The 20531-nt window shown below is 41.0% G+C and overlaps 1 protein-coding gene across 4 annotated transcripts in view; it reads left to right on the plus strand.

The window, feature by feature from the left end:
• Window positions 1-20531, plus strand: part of sulf2a (sulfatase 2a) — a 142316-nt gene that overhangs the window by 18655 nt on the left and 103130 nt on the right. For all 4 annotated transcript variants that reach the window (XM_034167247.1, XM_034167246.1, XM_034167251.1 and 1 more), the window contains exon 2: window positions 17526-17586. The gene's annotated coding sequence lies outside the window, so the exon portion shown is untranslated. The remainder of the gene's footprint in view (window positions 1-17525; window positions 17587-20531) is intronic.

Genomic DNA, 20531 nt, shown 5'->3' on the forward strand with positions numbered 1-20531 from the left:
CCATACAATAATTATGAAACACAGTCTACGTCTAAAGCAACATAACCAAGGGATGGTCCAGGGTCACCCGATCCAGCCCTAACTATAAGCCTTAGCGAAAAGGAAAGTTTTAAGCCTAATCTTAAAAGTAGAGAGGGTATCTGTCTCCCTGATCTGAATTGGGAGCTGGTTCCACAGGAGAGGAGCCTGAAAGCTGAAGGCTCTGCCTCCCATTCTACTCTTACAAACCCTAGGAACTACAAGTAAGCCCGCAGTCTGAGAGCGAAGCGCTCTAATGGGGTAATATGGTACTATGAGGTCCCTAAGATAAGATGGGACCTGATTATTCAAAACCTTATAAGTAAGAAGAAGAATTTTAAATTCTATTCTAGCATTAACAGGAAGCCAATGAAGGGAGGCCAACACGGGTGAGATATGCTCTCTCCTGCTAGTCCCCGTCAGTACTCTAGCTGCAGCATTCTGAACCAACTGAAGGCTTTTTAGGGAACTTTTAGGACAACCTGATAATAATGAATTACAATAGTCCAGCCTAGAGGAAACAAATGCATGAATTAGTTTTTCAGCATCACTCTGAGACAAGACCTTTCTGATTTTAGAGATATTGCGTAAATGCAAAAAGGCAGTCCTACATATTTGTTTAATATGCGCTTTGAATGACATATCCTGATCAAAAATAACTCCAAGATTTCTCACAGTATTACCAGAGATCAGGGAAATGCCATCCAGAGTAACGATCTGGTTAGACACCATGCTTCTAAGATTTGTGGGGCCAAGTACAATAACTTCAGTTTTATCTGAGTTTAAAAGCAGGAAATTAGAGGTCATCCATGTCTTTATGTCTGTAAGACAATCCTGCAGTTTAGCTAATTGGTGCGTATCCTCTGGCTTCATGGATAGATAAAGCTGGGTATCATCTGCGTAACAATGAAAATTTAAGCAATACCGTCTAATAATACTGCCCAAGGGAAGCATGTATAAAGTGAATAAAATTGGTCCTAGCACAGAACCTTGTGGAACTCCATAATTAACTTTAGTCTGTGAAGAAGATTCCCCATTTACATGAACAAACTGTAATCTATTAGACAAATATGATTCAAACCACCGCAGCGCAATGCCTTTAATACCTATGACATGCTCTAATCTCTGTAATAAAATTTTATGGTCAACAGTATCAAAAGCAGCACTGAGGTCCAACAGAACAAGCACAGAGATAAGTCCACTGTCCGAAGCCATAAGAAGATCATTTGTAACCTTCACTAATGCTGTTTCTGTACTATGATGAATTCTAAAACCTGACTGAAACGCTTCAAATAGACCATTCCTCTGCAGGTGATCAGTTAGCTGTTTTACAACTACCCTCTCAAGAATCTTTGAGAGAAAAGGAAGGTTGGAGATTGGCCTATAATTAGCTAAGATAGCTGGGTCAAGTGATGGCTTTTTAAGTAATGGTTTAATTACTGCCACCTTAAAGGCCTGTGGTACATAACCAACTAACAAAGATAGATTGATCATATTTAAGATTGAAGCATTAAATAATGGTAGGACTTCCTTGAGCAGTCTGGCAGGAATGGGGTCTAATAAGCATGTTGATGGTTTGGATGAAGTAACTAATGAAAATAACTCAGACAGAACAATCGGAGAGAAAGAGTCTAACCAAATACCGGCATCACTGAAAGCAGCCAAAGATAACGATACATCTTTGGGATGGTTATGAGTAATTTTTTCTCTAATAGTCAAAATTTTGTTAGCAAAGAAAGTCATGAAGTCATTACTAGTTAAAGTTAATGGAATACTCAGCTCAATAGAGCTCTGACTCTTTGTCAGCCTGGCTACAGTGCTGAAAAGAAACCTGGGGTTGTTCTTATTTTCTTCAATTAGTGATGAGTAGAAAGATGTCCTAGCTTCACGAAGGGCTTTCTTATAGAGCAACAAACTCTTTTTACAGGCTAAGTGAAGATCTTCTAAATTAGTGAGACGCCATTTCCTCTCCAACTTACGGGTTATCTGCTTTAAGCTACGAGTTTGTGAGTTATACCACGGAGTCAGACACTTCTGATTTAAAGCTCTCTTTTTCAGAGGAGCTACAGCATCCAAAGTTGTCTTCAATGAGGATGTAAAACTATTGACAAGATACTCTAACTCCCTTACAGAGTTTAGGTAGCTACTCTGCTCTGTGTTGGTATATGACATTAGAGAACATAAAGAAGGAATCATATCCTTAAACCTAGTTACAGCGCTTTCTGAAAGACTTCTAGTGTAATGAAACTTATTCCCCACTGCAGGGTAGTCCATCAGGGTAAATGTAAATGTTATTAAAAAATGATCAGACAAAAGGGAGTTTTCAGGGAATACTGTTAAGTCTTCTATTTCCATACCATAAGTCAGAACAAGATCTAAAATATGATTAAAGTGGTGGGTGGACTCATTTACTTTTTGAGCAAAGCCGATAGAGTCTAATAATAGATTAAATGCAGTGTTGAGGCTGTCATTCTCAGCATCTGTGTGGATGTTAAAATCGCCCACTATAATTATCTTATCTGAGCTAAGCACTAAGTCAGACAAAAGGTCTGAAAATTCACAGAGAAACTCACAGTAACGACCAGGTGGACGATAGATAATAACAAATAAAACTGGTTTTTGGGACTTCCAATTTGGATGGACAAGACTAAGATACAAGCTTTCAAATGAATTAAAGCTCTGTCTAGGTTTTTGATTAATTAATAAGCTGGAATGGAAGATTGCTGCTAATCCTCCGCCCCGGCCCGTGCTACGAGCATTCTGACAGTTAGTGTGACTCGGGGGTGTTGACTCATTTAAACTAACATATTCATCCTGCTGTAACCAAGTTTCTGTTAGGCAGAATAAATCAATACGTTGATCAATTATTATATCATTTACCAACAGGGACTTAGAAGAAAGAGACCTAATGTTTAATAGACCACATTTAACTGTTTTAGTCTGTGGTGCAATTGAAGGTGCTATATTATTTTTTCTTTTTGAATTTTTATGCTTAAATAGATTTTTGCTAGTTATTGGTGGTCTGGGAGCAGGCACCGTCTCTACGGGGATGGGGTAATAGGGGATGGCAGGGGGAGAGAAGCTGCAGAGAGGTGTATAAGACCACAGCTCTGCCTCCTGGTCCCAACGCTAGACAGTCACAGTTTGGAGGATCCCAAAAAATTGGCCAGATTTCTAGAAATGAGAGCTGCTCCCTCTAAAGTGGGATGGATGCCATCTCTCCTAACAAGACCAGGTTTTCCCCAGAAGCTTTGCCAATTATCAATGAAGCCCACCTCATTTTTTGGACACCACTCAGACAGCCAGCAATTCAAGGAGAACATGCGGCTAAACATGTCACTCCCGGTCTGATTGGGGAGGGGCCCAGAGAAAACAACAGAGTCCGACATTGTTTTTGCAAAGTTACACACCGATTCAATGTTAATTTTAGTGACCTCCGATTGGCGTAACCGAGTGTCATTACTGCCGACGTGAATTACAATCTTACCAAATTTACGCTTAGCCTTAGCCAGCAATTTCAAATGTCCTTCGATGTCGCCTGCTCTGGCCCCCGGAAGACAATTGACAATGGTTGCTGGTGTCGCTAACTTCACATTTCTCAAAACAGAGTCGCCAATAACCAGAGTTTGATCCTCGGCGAGTGTATCGTCGAGTGGGGAAAAACGGTTAGAGATGTGAACGGGTTGACGGTGTACACGGGGCTTCTGTTTAGGGCTACGCTTCCTCCTCACAGTCACCCAGTCAGCCTGCCTTCCCGACTGCACGGGGTCTGCCAGGGGGGAACTAACGGCGGCTAAGCTACCTTGGTCCGCACCGACTACAGGGGCCTGGCTAGCTGTAGAATTTTCCACGGTGCGGAGCCGAGCCTCCAATTCGCCCAGCCTGGCCTCCAAAGCTACGAATAAGCTGCACTTATTACATGTACCGTTACTGCTAAAAGAGGCCGAGGAATAACTAAACATTTCACACCCAGAGCAGAAAAGTACGGGAGAGACAGGAGAAGCCGCCATGCTAAAACGGCTAAGAGCTAGTAGCTACGCTAAGCTAGCGGATTCCCAAACAGGGAATCCGACACTAGACAGGCTGTGGAGCAGCACAGGTAACGCACGACAACAGTGCTAAAATAAAATAAAAATCCACTAGACAGGCTGTGGAGCAGCACAGGTAACGCACAACAACAGTGCTAAAAAATAAAATAAAATAAAAATAAAAATCCACTGGACAGGCTGTGGAGCAGCACAGGTAACGCACGACAACAGTGCTAAAATAAAATAAAAATCCACTAGACAGGCTGTGGAGCAGCACAGGTAACGCACAACAACAGTGCTAAAAAATAAAATAAAATAAAAATAAAAATCCACTGGACAGGCTGTGGAGCAGCACAGGTAACGCACAACAACAGTGCTAAAACAAAATAAAAATCCACTAGACAGGCTGTGGAGCAGCACAGGTAACGCACGACAACAGTGCTAAAATAAAATAAAAATCCACTAGACAGGCTGTGGAGCAGCACAGGTAACGCACAACAACAGTGCTAAAAAATAAAATAAAAATAAAAATCCACTGGACAGGCTGTGGAGCAGCACAGGTAACGCACAACAACAGTGCTAAAAAATAAAATAAAATAAAAATAAAAATCCACTGGACAGGCTGTGGAGCAGCACAGGCAATGCACGACAACAGTGCTAAAACAAAATAAAAATCCACTAGACAGGCTGTGGAGCAGCACAGGTAACGCACGACAACAGTGCTAAAACAAAATAGAAATCCACTAGACAGGCTGTGGAGCAGCACAGGTAACGCACAACAACAGTGCTAAAACAAAATAAAAATCCACTAGACAGGCTGTGGAGCAGCACAGGTAACGCACAACAACAGTGCTAAAACAAAATAAAAATCCACTAGACAGGCTGTGGAGCAGCACAGGTAACGCACGACAACAGTGCTAAAACAAAATAAAAATCCACTAGACAGGCTGTGGAGCAGCACAGGTAACGCACAACAACAGTGCTAAAACAAAATAAAAATCCACTGGACAGGCTGTGGAGCAGCACAGGTAACGCACAACAACAGTGCTAAAAAATAAAATAAAAATAAAAATCCACTGGACAGGCTGTGGAGCAGCACAGGTAACGCACGACAACAGTGCTAAAACAAAATAAAAATCCACTAGACAGGCTGTGGAGCAGCACAGGTAACGCACAACAACAGTGCTAAAACAAAATAAAAATCCACTGGACAGGCTGTGGAGCAGCACAGGTAACGCACAACAACAGTGCTAAAAAATAAAATAAAAATAAAAATCCACTGGACAGGCTGTGGAGCAGCACAGGCAACGCACGACAACAGTGCTAAAACAAAATAAAAATCCACTAGACAGGCTGTGGAGCAGCACAGGTAACGCACGACAACAGCGCTAAATAAAAATCCACTGGACAGGCTGTGGAGCAGCACAGGTAACGCACGACAACAGCGCCCAAAAAAAATAAAATCAAAATCAAAATCCACTGGACAGGCTGTGGAGCAGCACAGGTAACGCACGACAACAGTGCTAAAAAATAAAATCAAAATCCACTGGACAGGCTGTGGAGCAGCACAGGTAACGCACGACAACAGTGTTAAAAAATAAAATAAAAATCCACTGGACAGGCTGTGGAGCAGCACAGGTAACGCACGACAACAGTGCTAAAAAAAAAATAAATAAATAAAATAAAATAATAAAATAAAAATCCACTGGACAGGCTGCGGAGCAGCACAGGTAACACACGACAACAGTGGTAAAAAATAAAATAAAAATCCACTAGACAGGCTGTGGAGCAGCACAGGTAACACACGACAACAGTGCCAAAAAAAATAAAATCAAAATCAAAATCCACTGGACAGGCTGTGGAGCAGCACAGGCAACGCACGACAACAGTGCTAAAACAAAATAAAAATCCACTAGACAGGCTGTGGAGCAGCACAGGTAACGCACAACAACAGTGCTAAAAAATAAAATAAAATAAAAATAAAAATCCACTGGACAGGCTGTGGAGCAGCACAGGTAACGCACAACAACAGTGCTAAAAAATAAAATAAAATAAAAATAAAAAAAAAACAGTCAGCGTTCTGGTAATAGTGGCTGCTAGCTGGTGTGGACCCGACATGGTTGAGTCAGCTATTTGTCCTTTTTGAGCATTTTATTATAGATACTAGCATGTTGCCCGTGATGATTCATGGGCTCTAGATTGGGTAGTGTTTCTAAAAGTTTTTAAAAGAATAACTCAGCTCTTTTATTTCCTGTTAATTACATAATTTTTTAATGTTAACTTACTGTCTTAATGTATTAAGAAATTGTTTAGGTTATTGTTATCATATATACAACATTATTATATGGCTATGATGCTGCGCGCACTCTGATTGGCTGATTGCTGGTCCATTCTGTCCGGATCACGTATCACATTCGTTACAAACTACAAAACTAAAAACATGATTAGAAAAACATAGTCGGACATGAACATACTCCATAAATATCGAAACAGCATTGGAAAAAACACACAGATTGATAGTGTATCAGCTAACCTGACCATCTTTTAAGCAAGCTCTTTATGGAGACGAACACATTTTTGTAATATTGTCAAGGAATGTGGTAAAATTATGGGAACTCAGTGCACGGACATCATGGACCTTTTTAAAACAAGGGCTGTGTCAAAAGCCAGGAAAATTATGGCGGATTCGGCACACCCTCTGCACTCACAATTTAAGTTTCTGCCCTCGGGCAGATGCCTGGTAATGCCCAGATGCAGAACCAACAGACTAAAAAACTCTTTTATTCCCACAGCCATTGCTCTCCTAAATAACACCTAGGGACTCACTGTTGCACTTAAGTCTACACTGACTTGCACCTTATTTCTTGGTTTTTGTTTTGTATATTTATTCTGCTGTGTTTTTGTGAACTTGTATGATGTGTTTTTATGAATGCAATTTTTACTGCTGACTGCCCCTGAATTGCCCCCATGGGGACTAAATAAATGATCAAATCAAATCAAACAGCAAACAGGTCTAACTTCGAGGCCAAAACCATCAGCAGCTTTCATATCGTAAGTTTGCATCTTTATATATATATATATATATATATATATATATATATATATATATATATATATATATATAAATTATTAACCTCACTTGCTTGGTTAAGAATCCTTTATTATTATCAGTATCAAAATTATTATTATTATTTATTTTATTATTGCTTCTATTTTGTCACTTGATTTTGAAATAGACCACAATGGAAATAAATGTTTTCACTTTCTTTTGCCATCCATGCATTTTTAGGTATTTACAATTATATTTACAATTATATTATATATTTACATTGAACTTACTAAATAAAATCACGCATGCATGCACACACACTTTTAATATATAGATGATTTACCACCCCCTGCTGGAATGGTGTGTGAGTCCATAATGTAATTATCTACATCCATTGTTGTTAGCTAATATCCATAGTTTCTCCAAAAAATTAGTCCTATCAAACGATCATACTTGACCAAAAATACATAAACATACCAAACACCAAATGTCAACTCTCCCCAGTTTGTTCACGTTTGAAGTTATACACACACGCCACATGCTTGTTTTTTCTGCATTCTGCCACAAGCAGGTGCTTTTACTTTAACACACCCACAAACAAAAATGATGGCGGAAGACATCAAGCGCACTACACTTTTCGTTCATGGTAACAGCAACATGACACTTAACTAAACTGACTAAACCAACTGAATTACAAAAACACAATAAATCAATAACACTAACAACACTGTTAAACTAACATGAACTACAATAACAACATTTAATACCCCCAAACCCCAAACTCCGATGGTGCATTGTAGTACCAGGTCCACTGTTCACTGTTAGCCAGTATTGCTCATTTCTAAAAAAAAATTAGTCCTATCAACTTTCTGTTTTCGCAGCATTTATCATTGACCCAAAATATATAAGCATGTTGTGGACATGCCCAGATAGTGCGTCTGAGGCCCTTGTCTGTCTTGTCTGTTATGTTCTTGTCTTCTGTCATATGTATAGGTCATGTCTGACTTCCATGTGGCTTTGTGTGTTGGTATGTATCTGTGTGTGTGTGTGTGTGTGTGTGTGTGTGTGTGTGTGTGTGTGTGTGTGTGTGTGTGTGTGTGTGTGTGTGTGTGTGTGTGTGTGTGTGTGTGTGTGTGTGTGTGTGTTCCTTGTTTTGTCTGCAACCATGGGTTTTGTTGTGCATGTGTGTGCTCCCCGGTCTTGTCTGGTGGATGGGTGTGGCGTGCTCCTGGTGCATGTGTGTGTCTGGTGCATGTGCGCTTCAGGTGTTTTTGTGTCTGTCTCTGCCGGTGTGGTCTCCTCCTGTCCTTGCGCCCTCATTCGCTGTCTTTCATGTTCTTGGGGTTGTTTGCTCATCAGTTCGTTTATGTGGTTTTCATGTCAAAACTTTATTCTGTCCGAGTTCTGTGTTTATCCTCTGAGTATAGTCGTTAACAGACTGAGGTTTCGGGGGTTTTGCACTGTTCAATATTTGATCCATATTTAAGTGTTTATTATTATCTATCGTGTCATCTATCAGTTCCACATTTGTGTTTGTATTTTGTGTACTTCATGTTTTGGTTTTATATTTTGTGTTCAGGTTTTATTTACCCAGTTACCTCGCTAGGAACCTAAAAGCCAACACACACTGAACCACGTTTGTGTTTAATGACTGCACTTTTAAGAAGGCAACGGCACTAATTACATTACAAGTCCCGCGACTAGTCAATAAATAAATAATAAACGTGGCTGCAGAGTAAATTCATCTGACGCGAATGACAAACATTTAATGAAATGTTAAAATGTCTGATCAGCTCTTTAATGCTCAGATGTGTAGAGGTTTGAACACAGTATGTAAACGCTACATCCATCCGCTTCAAATGCTACATCCATCCATCCATTTTAACATTTTAAATGTTATTTCTAGCTAATATATAGCAACAAAATGCATGAAATATAGCAAAATAATGAAATATGAAGTGTGCATCATATTTCAATTAAAATGGCTCTTGAATTATTTTGTTTTACTCTGCTTCATTTTAACAAATTTCCAGCCAATTCTGAATGTGCATAAAGAATGCCTAGACCCAACATCTGTTTCATTTCAAAAGACCCGCACCCCTGCAGCTTCATGGATTTACTGTTGTTCACTTTGCCTTCTTTAGATATAAAACTAAGTCTTAGACACGCTTTGCTTTCATGACATCATTTGTCACACCACCTTTTTTAGCACACTGTATGTCGCACACTTGAGTAGCTCCTGAAATTAGCAGCTCTATGGATTGAATTCAGCTCTCGTTGATGTGCTGGGACTCAGTGCTGGGCCTTGGGACTCACATTTTCAATGCCTTGTGTGTCCCAGGACTCAGTGGCCAAAACTTCCAATGCAAACCGTGCTGAAATTTTAGTAGCCTTTAATTTATTTTAGCACCGTTACCACTGGATTAACAGTATTTAGTAGGTAGCTTGGTGACATTTGGCCCACTGATGATATAACAGTTTCTTGGGAAATAGGTCGGTCATATGTTTTTATTACCCGTACACAACCAATCCATTATGAAAACCACTGCCCACTCCACAAAAATATACATTAATCAAACATCCGAAACAAAGCTGGCCTATTAGTTTCATTATTTGGTAACTTCATTTGGGTTACCTGTTTGGGTTACACTGCTTTTGCCTGTTGGGAAAGTGTAGTGACACAGACCCACAACAGGGGGAGTTAAAGAACGGTCAATAGATGAGCCAAAAGGTAACAATTTAATGTTGTGAATGTGCACAACGAAATACAATCACAGAATTTGATATCAGTCAATATACAGAGGTGACATGTGGGCAGGCTCGAGGATAGAAGACGTCTGTCCAGAGAAGAGTCGGGTCCCACATGATCTCCACTGCCAACAGATCTGAAGCACGCCGGAGTCGCCAAGTCCTGAGTCCCCAGGTGGCCACCGTCTCCAGCTGTCAGATCTGGTACTGCTGGCAGGAGGCAGAAACAGTTAACGGTGGGTGTGTGTACACACACCCAGCAAACAGTCAGCAAAAATGTTCTCTCTGTAGTCAGGTGGGAATAACACCTCCACCTCAATCACAGTAACACAGTTCGTGCAGAGCCTGAGAGCTACTTCTCTTAGTTTGACGTGCGGAGTGAAGTCCGTCAGTCGTCACGCTTCCCAAACTCAGCGTCCAGCTGCAAGTAGGATCCTCAGGTACTCCTGCAAAGACTCAGAAAATTACATGCATTTTGGCACAATCACAGCTGAGAGGTTTACCTTCGGGTAGTCGATATCTCGGCAGTGAGATGGAGATGCTGCCCGGCTTATATGGTGGTGGTGGTTGATGAGTGACAGCTGGCGTTGATGATGAGTGACAGCTGCCACTCCCGGTTGCTCCTGGGGCAGATGCGCCCTCTTGTGCCTGAAGCCCGCACTTCAGGCAGGGCGCCCTCTGGTGGTGGGCCAGCAGTACCTCCTCTTCAGCAGCCCACAACATTGCCCAAACCCCTCTTTGGTCATTTATGGGTTGACCAGGAGTTAGGCTGAATTAAGCACTGTCAGGATGGAAATTTCCACAGCTGCATTATTTCATCTTAAAATCGTGATATCACGGAGGGTTTCTTCAGAATATATACATTATATGGAGTTTCCTGTCTGACAGGGATTTGAACCAAGGATTCCCACAGACCCACCTCTCTGAACCTCCTGGCCACCACTTCTCCAGGATAGATCAAAAAAGAAATGTACTAAAATATTTTTGCTGAACACCACATGTGCTCACAGCAGTTTAAATCATTCTGAATTGAACAGCGTGTTGGCTCTCTCTCACGTAGACCCCTCTCACGCTCTCTGTCCTCACAACTTTGACTGTGTTTGATCTAATTCTGATCTAATGAATCTTTTGATCTTCCTCGCCTGACACCCAGATACAGTCTTGATTTTTACATCCAAAGTAGCTCAATTCTATCTAATCCCATAAAATCTTGCCCCGGGGCGAAGCACTTGATTCCCAGTGATGTACAGTGATTTGGACAGGCTACCCATGATTATGTTTAATGAACTGCAGGAGTCCTTCACTAACCTTGACTCACCATCACCACTTTGAAGCTCTTTACCTTGTCACAATTCCAAATCTGTTCTGCATTATTGTTCGATGCTACTCCGGATTAAATGAGCGTAGACTGGATGAGTGGCCTACAAAATAAGACCAAAGTAAGAAATGTAGTGAGGAACCACAAGAGACATGGATCACAGTGAATGCAACATTGAGATGTTGGCGGCTGGATGGTGGTATTCATTAGAGCCGTCTATCGTGGCAGCTTAGTGAACTCTTAATTGGAGGCGAGACAGGTCGGGGATGAGGGATCAATAGAAGGAGAGCCGGGGTTCCAACCTCCTGCAATCAATCAGCCTTCTTCCAGACAGCCAGAAAGCAGCCAGTCACAGCAAACATGGCCTCATTTACCCTTCCAGACAAACTTCATCAGGATCATCCTGAAGAAGACGGACGTCTCATTCCATCGTATCACAGTCAGAAGAGCATGAAGTGAGTTGTTAATGTGGGCGTTTGGTCTCATGGTTGCAGCTGGAGATTATTTGTAATGAATAAACCGTAGTACTTTATAAAGGGGACTGTTAAATCATTTTCAATCACATTTTTGCTCTCAAGCTAAAAATACTCGCTCTGTTGTCGTCTTTCTATCTTCTGCTTCGCTTGGGTAATAGCCATCTTCGTGGCCTGTCACTTTTTGATGTATCATCCTCTTATTCACATCAAGGACAAGGCCAGGTGTCGCATTTTCTCTCAGTTGCCACGCTTGTCACACTTCCCTATCACTCGCGGCCTGCTCCATATCCCCTCCCTTCTTCCTCCCCCTCTTTGCTCATTTATATTAAATCTGTCACCCCTTTATTTTAGAGACAGAAAAGGAAAATAAATTACTTTTGCTATTTGCAGCTTGCGGCGTTTGCAGAATGCTCCGTGTGTATGTGGGTGTCGGCAGCGGCCAAATAAAATCCTATGGAAATGAATGATTTATGTGGCATTCTGTAATGTTGTAGAACAACTGAAAGTCCCCCCTCAAGTCCTTTTGCCCTTGGCTTTAAATGCACATGTCACTGTGATGAGTTATCTGTATATGCTCGAGAGTGCAAAGCCAGCCTTGTTATGCGTTTCTGCTTGGCTCCAGATGGACTGACAGACAGACGGGCACAGGTGTCCGGCCTCACCTCTCTTTGATGCCCATGGGCGGCTGGCAGAGCTGGCATGGGCAGAGAGCAGCTGGGGTCAAAGACATGCCTTGGCACTCAGCTACATGTGAGCTTATAAGGTTTTCCAGCCTATTCTTAGTCTATCAAAGCGCCTGCTGTACATACAAAATGAGCCTGCTGGTGTGTGTGTGTTACTATATTGTTGTGTACATACACCAAAATACACTTTTACCAAAGAGTGCTGATGAAATGTTGGCAGCTTCTCCATCAGATAAATTAACAGAAAGCTATTTGTGTTTGTGACAACATGCAAGTGGTTTTGGCTCAGACGTCATGTGCTGGAAAGTGACACCCATTCAATCAGAAGATGGATCAGAGTCCTGTCAACGTGTCTTTGTGGTCGTGTAGCTCGCTACGGGAACACGACGAGAAGCCGCTGCAGACGGTGTTAGACAGCAGTATGATGGAGAGAGTCGGGTGACAACAGCCATTTTTCTGTAGCTCAGCTCCTTTTGACACCTCGTTTAAAATAGTAGAAGGATTTACTCATCTGGCTGACATAAAATGAACTGCTCTTGCTTCATGTTACAAAGAGAGTGATTGTCTTTATCTTAAAAAAACATGTCCCTAGTGGTGAGAGGTAGCTGTGTTTAAAAATTACACAGGTTTTACACTCTACAAGCATCTGATTAATCCATCTGTCAGAATATTGGCCCCTTGTTTGAGCACTGCAGCACCCGCCGGCCATAGAGTCAGGTCCAAAAGTATGTGGACCACGACACAGAATTTTGCTTCTGTACACCATCACCAAAAGTGATCAATATGTACTTGTAATGAAGGCTTTCAGCTTTAAATCAAGTGGCACGGTGGCTTAGTGGTTAACCCTGATGTCTCACAGTAAGAAGGTCGTGGGATTGCTTCCTGCCCTCTGTCTATGGAGTTTGTATCTTCTCCTCGTGTCTGTGTGGTTTTCCTCCGGGCACTCCGGTTTCCTCCCACAATCATCAAAAACATGCTTATTTAGGCTCTGCTCCTTTCTCTGCCCTTGACCAAGGCAGCGTCTCTACATCTGGAGTTGGTCCCTGGGCCCCGGACTGTAGCTGCCCACTGCTCCTAGTGGATGGATTGTGTCTGTATTTAGGATGGGTTAAATGCAGAGGACAAATTTTGTTCTGTGAATGTACAATAACAATAAAGTAAATTATTATTATTATTATTATTATTAACAAAAACATCAGAATCAAAATGCCTTTCAGTTTTTTATCCAGCCATAAATTTATTTCCTACACATATGCTTTGACCATTGTCTTTGCTGATAAAATGTTGCATACAAACACTCGCTAAGAATTTAAAAAATGATCAAAAATGACCAATCCAACAACTCACACATACAATAAATGACAGTTAAAGCAATTAAAAAATATATTGCACAGTCAATGTGTTACACAGATTACAGCAAAATATCATTGCACTCAGCCATATGTCACATTAACCACTTAGTAATTATGGCCATTTTTACACACAGTCCCTCCTTTTTTGAGGCCATAATTATTTGGACAAAGTAAATATAAAGATTATTTTAGTCATACAAATCATCACTTTTACAGCCAGTTTGTCAGGGGATAAACCCATGAAGATTTACAACTCACTAAATATATCTTGGATTTCATTTTGCACCAATCATAAAGAAATGCAGTGTGGCAGTGCTGAAAAAGCAGACCTGAAATTCAGCTATTTTTCCAGAAGGCACATGGGAAGGTTGAGCTAAAGAAGCCTAAAACTCCTTTAGAGTTGTCTGGTTGTTTTGGTGGCTTCCTTCACTACTCTCCTTCTGGCGTAGTCTCTCATTATACTAATTATACTCCAAACAGATTTACCATGCAGCACTATAATAATATTAATAATGATTATAATTAATATTAACAACACATTCATATTGCACTTTCCAACAAAGTGTATACGAGGTCTCTTAGATAATAAACCGACCCTTTTATTTTTTTTTTAACTATATGGATTTGAATGACATGCGATTACACCAATCATGCTTGAACCCTCGTGCGCATGCGTGAGTTTTTTCACGCGTGTCGGTGACGTCATTTCCCTGTGGGCAGGCCTTGAGTGAGATGTGGTCCCGCCCTCTCGGCTGAATTCCTTTGTTTCACACGCTGCTCGAGACGGCGCGCGTTGCTTTATCAAAATTTTTTCTGGACCTGTGAGGAATATCCGAGTGGACACTATTCGAGAAATTAAGCTGGTTTTCTGTGAAAAGTTTAACGGCTGATGAGAGATTATGGGGTGTTTCTGTCGGTGTAAGGACTTCCCACGGAGCGGAACGTCCTGCAGCGCTTCCAGGCACGGTCGTCGGCCTGTTTCGAGCTGAAAACATCCTAATTTAAGGCTTAATTCACCCAGGACATTGTGAGAGAACAGAGAAGATTCAGAAGAGGCCGGCATGAGGAATTTATGCGGACATTCCACTGTTTAAGGACATTTTTTTAATGAAAGACGTACGCGCAAATTCGCCGAGTCGTTTCCGTGACGACTCGGCAAATCTGTGTGCGCCGCGACAGGAAAAACACCTCCGTGTTGAAAACCATTTGTAGAATTCAGGCGGCTTTTAATGGCTTTCAACAAGTGAGTAACTGAGAAATTGTTTAACAGCTTGGGCATGTTCCAACTTGCCCGTTAAGATTTCCAACGGAGGTGTTTTTCCTGCCGCGACCCCCCGCGGTCGGGTCCAGCCCGACATGCGACTCTGCCCGCACGTTCTTTCATTACAAAATGACCGTTAACAATGGAATGTCCGAATAAACTCCTCATGCCGACTTCTTCTGAAAGTTCTCTGTTCTCTGACGACTTACTGCGTCAACAGAGCCTGAAATGTGGAAGTTTTCAACTTGAAACGGCGAGACGCTGCCGCCTCGAAGCGCAGATCGCCGTCAGGCGCCGTGGACCGTCCTTAAAGCGACACTACCAGACCAAAATCTCTCATCAGCCGTTAAAATTTTTACCGAAAACCAGCTGAATTTATTTAATGGTGTCCACTCAGTTGTGCCTTACAGTTTTGAAAAATTTTTTATCAAACAAAGCAACAGTCTCTGAGCCATTCCTAAACAATGAAAAAAATCGACGAGCGGGTGGACGACTCCTCACTCAAAGACTGCCCACAGGCGAATGACGTAACCGACAGGCGTGAAAAAACTCTTGCATGCCCACGAGGGTTCAAGCATGTCTGATGTAATCACACGTGATTCAAATCCATATGGTTTTGGAAAAAAATAATAAGGTCGGATACTTTTCTAATAGACCTCGTATTTAATATTAAGATAAAAAATTACCAACTGTCACTGATTATAAGCAGCTAAGAAACCAAAGGGTCTTAAATGTAGTTATAAATCAGAGGTGCCAAAGTGATTCCAGAAAGGGCCGAGACGGTGCAGGTTTTCTTTGCAGCCACCCACTCCACCAGGTGATTTCACTGATTAACATCACTTTGAGCAGATGGAATCAGTTAATCAGTGAAAGCACCTGGTGGAGTGGGTGGCTGCAAAGAAAACCTCCTGGCCCTTTCTGGAATCAGTTTTGAGACTTCTGTTATAAATAATGTTTGTGTTATATAAGGATTGAACTAACTGAGGGGCAAGGTATTTTCTTTACCTTCGAAACGTATTCATCTTGTGACTTGTGTAAACTGTCTGTAAACGTGATTATTTGTAGTAACATTAATCTTTTTATATTTTGATTGCCCAATTAATTATGGCCACTGAAAATAAAGGGATTGTGTATAAAAATTTCTATAATTCCAAAAGCCTAATGTTTTTGTTAAACCCTTTGCATTAAAGCTGAACGTCTACACTACAAGAACATATTGATTATTGCATGTCAACGTTATTGTGTGGTGTACAGAAGCAGTCATCTATATTATAATAACCAAGTGGCCTCTGTGTGCATGCATGCATATGGTTTTGATCACGGAGAAACTGGGGAGAGCTGACATTTGCCTTTTGGGATGCTTATGTATTTTGGGTCAAGGGTGAATGCTGCAAAAACGGAAAGTTGAAAGGAGTAGTATTTTTGGAGAAATTAGTGATATTAGCTAACAACAGTGAACAATGGACCTGGATAATTACATTGTGTACTCACATGCCTTCCAGCAGGGGGCAGTAAATCATCTATATATTAAAAGTGTGCGTGCGTGATTTTATTTAGTAAGTTCAATGTATGTACATGATATAATTGTAAATACGTAAAAAATATATAGATGACACAAGAAAGTGAAAACACGTATTTCCATTATGGTCCATTAAAAAAAAATAGAAGTAATTATATAATAATAATAATAACAATAATAATAATAGTAATACTGATAATAAAAATGATAGTGTGTATGTGATAACAATCTAAACAATTTCTAAATACATTAAGACAGTAAATTAACATTAAAAAAAAAACCTGTGTAATTAACAGGAAATAAAAGGGTTGAGGTCTTCTAAAAAACTGTTGAGGTTGAAGGTTCTGGACTCACACACCATTCCAACTCATTAAAGAAACTTTGCATAATTTATTACGACCCTTGAAAAATGTCAGCAACCTATTTTATAAACGCTACCCAATTTAGAGCCTGTGGATCCCCACAGGCAACACGCTAGTAGGTATATTATGTCACTCTCCAAATCCTTATGGACCTGACTATATTTTGACTGGCCACTTTATTAAGTACACCACTACTCATTAAAACACATATCTAATCAGCCAGTCACGCTAAATCTCAGGGATGCAGACATATTGAAGAGGTTCTGCTGAAGTTCAAACCAAGCATTGGAATGGAGAAGGTGATATAAGTGGGGGGTCTAATCCAATACTAGTAAGGCGTGCCTAATGAAATGGCCAGTGGGTGTAGAGTTATTGTGGTGTAGTTATTTCCACATGGGTGTGATTGGGAACCACGTGGAATGACGTGTGGTTGGTTGTCTCCTTATTATGTGTGGCCATGCTGAGGGGTCAGTGTGACGGAGGAGTGGTGACTGGGAATGGCATCTCGACTCTGGCTGTGAGAGCACAAGGACAGTTTAGATCAACACCAAGCAGGGATAAACGGACTGAAGATTATTTTAGGTTCAAAATTATTTACAACATGAAGCCAAGTTGCACAGCTACATGATAGGCTGGCTGTGTTTGAGCTGATAAGTGGAGGTTATGCATGTTTCAAGTATTCATCCACTCTGGACTTGTGTTTGCTTTCAGAATTTGGACAAAGTTGGACATCTGTGGGAGAGGAGAACATCAGTGAAAGCTTGTTTAGAAGGTAAGGCTGTTCATCTTTTCCACTCTGTGAATGGAAATGCTCTTCCGACCATCTCACTACTTCTGCTCCCTGAAAGATAGCAAGTGAGACTTGTTCAGGCATGTTCATGCAGCCGTGTTCTTATCACCACAGCTAGCCTTCTCTGTTTACTCTGCATCTGTGCACACAGATGTGGGTCAGTATATTTCAGACCGTGTGTGCATGTTTCATCATTCATGTGCACATCGTAGCTCCTTCCACTTGTATCTGCTGGTAGACCATTATACAGTTGTTTGTATTTATGTTTTACCTGTCAGAGTGTCTGTACCTAAGTTCGTCCACATTATATTCAATTTAAATTCAATTTATTTCATTTATATATTGCCAAATCACAAAAAGCTGCCTCAAGGCACTTTACACAAGTAAGGTCTAACCTTACCAACCCCAAGAGCAAGCACACAGGTGACAGTGTTAAGGAAAAACTCCCTCTGATGATTTGAGGAAGAAACCTCAAGCAGGCCAGACTTAAAGGGGTGACCCTCTGCTTGGGCCATGCTACAGACACAAATTACAATACAAATATACAGGAAATTGTGGGAGTCCATGCTGGTGCACAGGACGGGAGGGTTGCAGAAGACACCAACTCCCATCTCTGGATGGAGCTGCACCTCAAACAGAGAGAAAAAAAAAAACAGAATCAGGCATCAGAAAGACAACAAATACAGTATAATTTGCCAGCATTAAGCAACAAGAAAAACAGAAATACTAAAGTGATCGCCGGCCACTAGCCCTAAGCTTCACTAATAGACCCAGAATTTAGATAAAGTTGAGGTTGCGACCTGCTCTGTTTCCTAATAAAATGAATTTAATGAGTAGAAAGCATAGTAACATACTATGCCAGTATGCTAGCCATACAAAATGGAAAATAAGTGCATCTTAAGTCTGGACTTGAAAGTCTCTACTGAATCTGACTATTTTATTGACACACGGAGATCATTCCACAAAGCAGGTGTATGATAAGAGAAAGCAATGTGACCTGCAAACATTTTAGTCATCCTAGGGACACTAAGTAACCCTGCACCCTGAGAACGCAGAGCCCAGGCCGGTACATAAGGTTTAAGTAGGTCAGCTACGTAGGGAGGTGCTAGTCTGTGCCAGTGAAGAGATGCCAAAATGGGTGTAATGTGGTCAAACATTATGCTTTCGTGTCAAAAGTCTGGCAGCAGCATTTTTAACCAATTGGAGACTCCCAATGCTGGACTGTGGTAAACCAGAACATACAACCCCAATTCCAATGAAGTTGGGACGTTGTGTAAAATGTAAATAAAAACAGAATACAGTGATTTTCAAATCCTCTTCAGCCTATATTTGACTGAATACACCACAAACACAAGATATGTAATGTTCAAACTGATAAATTTTATTGTTTTTGTGCAAATAATTACTCATTTTGAAATGGATGCCTGCAACACGTTTCAAAAACGTTGGGACGGGGCAACAAAAGACTAGGAAAGTTGATGAATGCTCAAAGAATACCTGTTTGTAAACAGGTGAGTGTCATAATTGGGTATAAAAGGAGCATCCCCAAAAGTCTCAGGATCACCACTTTGTGAACAACAGTGTGAAAAAAAATAGTCCAACAGTTTAAGAATAATGTTTCTCAACATTCAGTTGCAAGGAATTTAGGGATTCCATCATCTACAGTCCATAATATAATAAGAAGATTCAGAGAATCTGGAGAACCTTATACACATAAGCGGCAAGGCTGAAAACCAACATTGAATGCCCGTAAGCTTCAATCCTTCAGGCAGCACTGAATTAAAAACCAATATCATTGTGTAAAGGATCTTACCGCGTGAGCTCAGGAACACTTCAGAAAACCATTGTCAGTTAACACAGTTCATCGCTACATCTACAAGTGCAAGTTAAAACTCCACCATGCAAAGTGAAAGCCATACATCAACAACATCCAGAAACGCCACTTTCTCTGAGCCTGAGCTTATTTGAAATGGACAGACGCAAAGTGGAAAAGTGTGCTGTGGTCTGATGAGTCCACATTTCAAATTGTTTTTGGAAATCATGGACGTCGTGTTCTCTGGACAAAAGAGGAAAAAGACCATCCAGACTGTTACCAGCGCAAAGTTCAAAAGCCAGCATCTGTGATGGTATGGGGGTGTGTTAGTGCCCATGGCATGGACAACTTGCACATCTGTGATGGCACCATCAATGCTGAAAGGTACATCCAGGTTTTGGAGCAACACATGCTGCCATCCAAGCAACGTCTTTTTCAGGGACGTCCCTGCTTATTTCAGCAAGACAATGCCAAGCCACATTCTGCACGTGTTACAACAGCGTGGCTTCGTAGTAAAAGAGTGCGGGTACTAAACTGGCCTGCCTGCAGTCCAGACATGTCGCCCAATGAAAATGTGTGGCGCATTATGAAGCGCAAAATACGACAACAGAGAACAACTGAAGTCATACATCAAGCAAGAATGGGAAAGAATTCCACCTACAAAGCTTCAGCAATTAGTGTCCTCAGTTCCTAAATGCTTATTGAGTGTTGTTAGAAGGAAAGGTGATGTAACACAGTGGTAAACATACCACTGTCCCAGCTTTTTTGAAACGTGTTGCAGGCATCCATTTCAAAATGAGCAAATATTTGCTTAAAAACAATAAAGTTTATCAGTTTGAACATTAAATATCTTGTCTTTGTGGTGTATTCAGTTGAATATAGGTTGAAGAGGATTTGCAAATCATTGTATTCTGTTTTTATTCACATTATACACAATGTCCCAACGTCATTGGAATTGGGGTTGTAGAACATTGCAATAGTCCAATATAGATGAAACAAATGCATGAATAAGGGTCTCAACATCAGCCATAGGCAGGATGGGACGAATATATGCCCTTTTAATTTTTGTAACAAAGTGGAGAGATGCCCTCCTCTGTCTATCTATTCACTGTCT

The sequence above is a fragment of the Thalassophryne amazonica genome, chromosome 3 (genome assembly GCF_902500255.1).
Source record: "Thalassophryne amazonica chromosome 3, fThaAma1.1, whole genome shotgun sequence".
NCBI lineage: Eukaryota > Metazoa > Chordata > Actinopteri > Batrachoidiformes > Batrachoididae > Thalassophryne > Thalassophryne amazonica.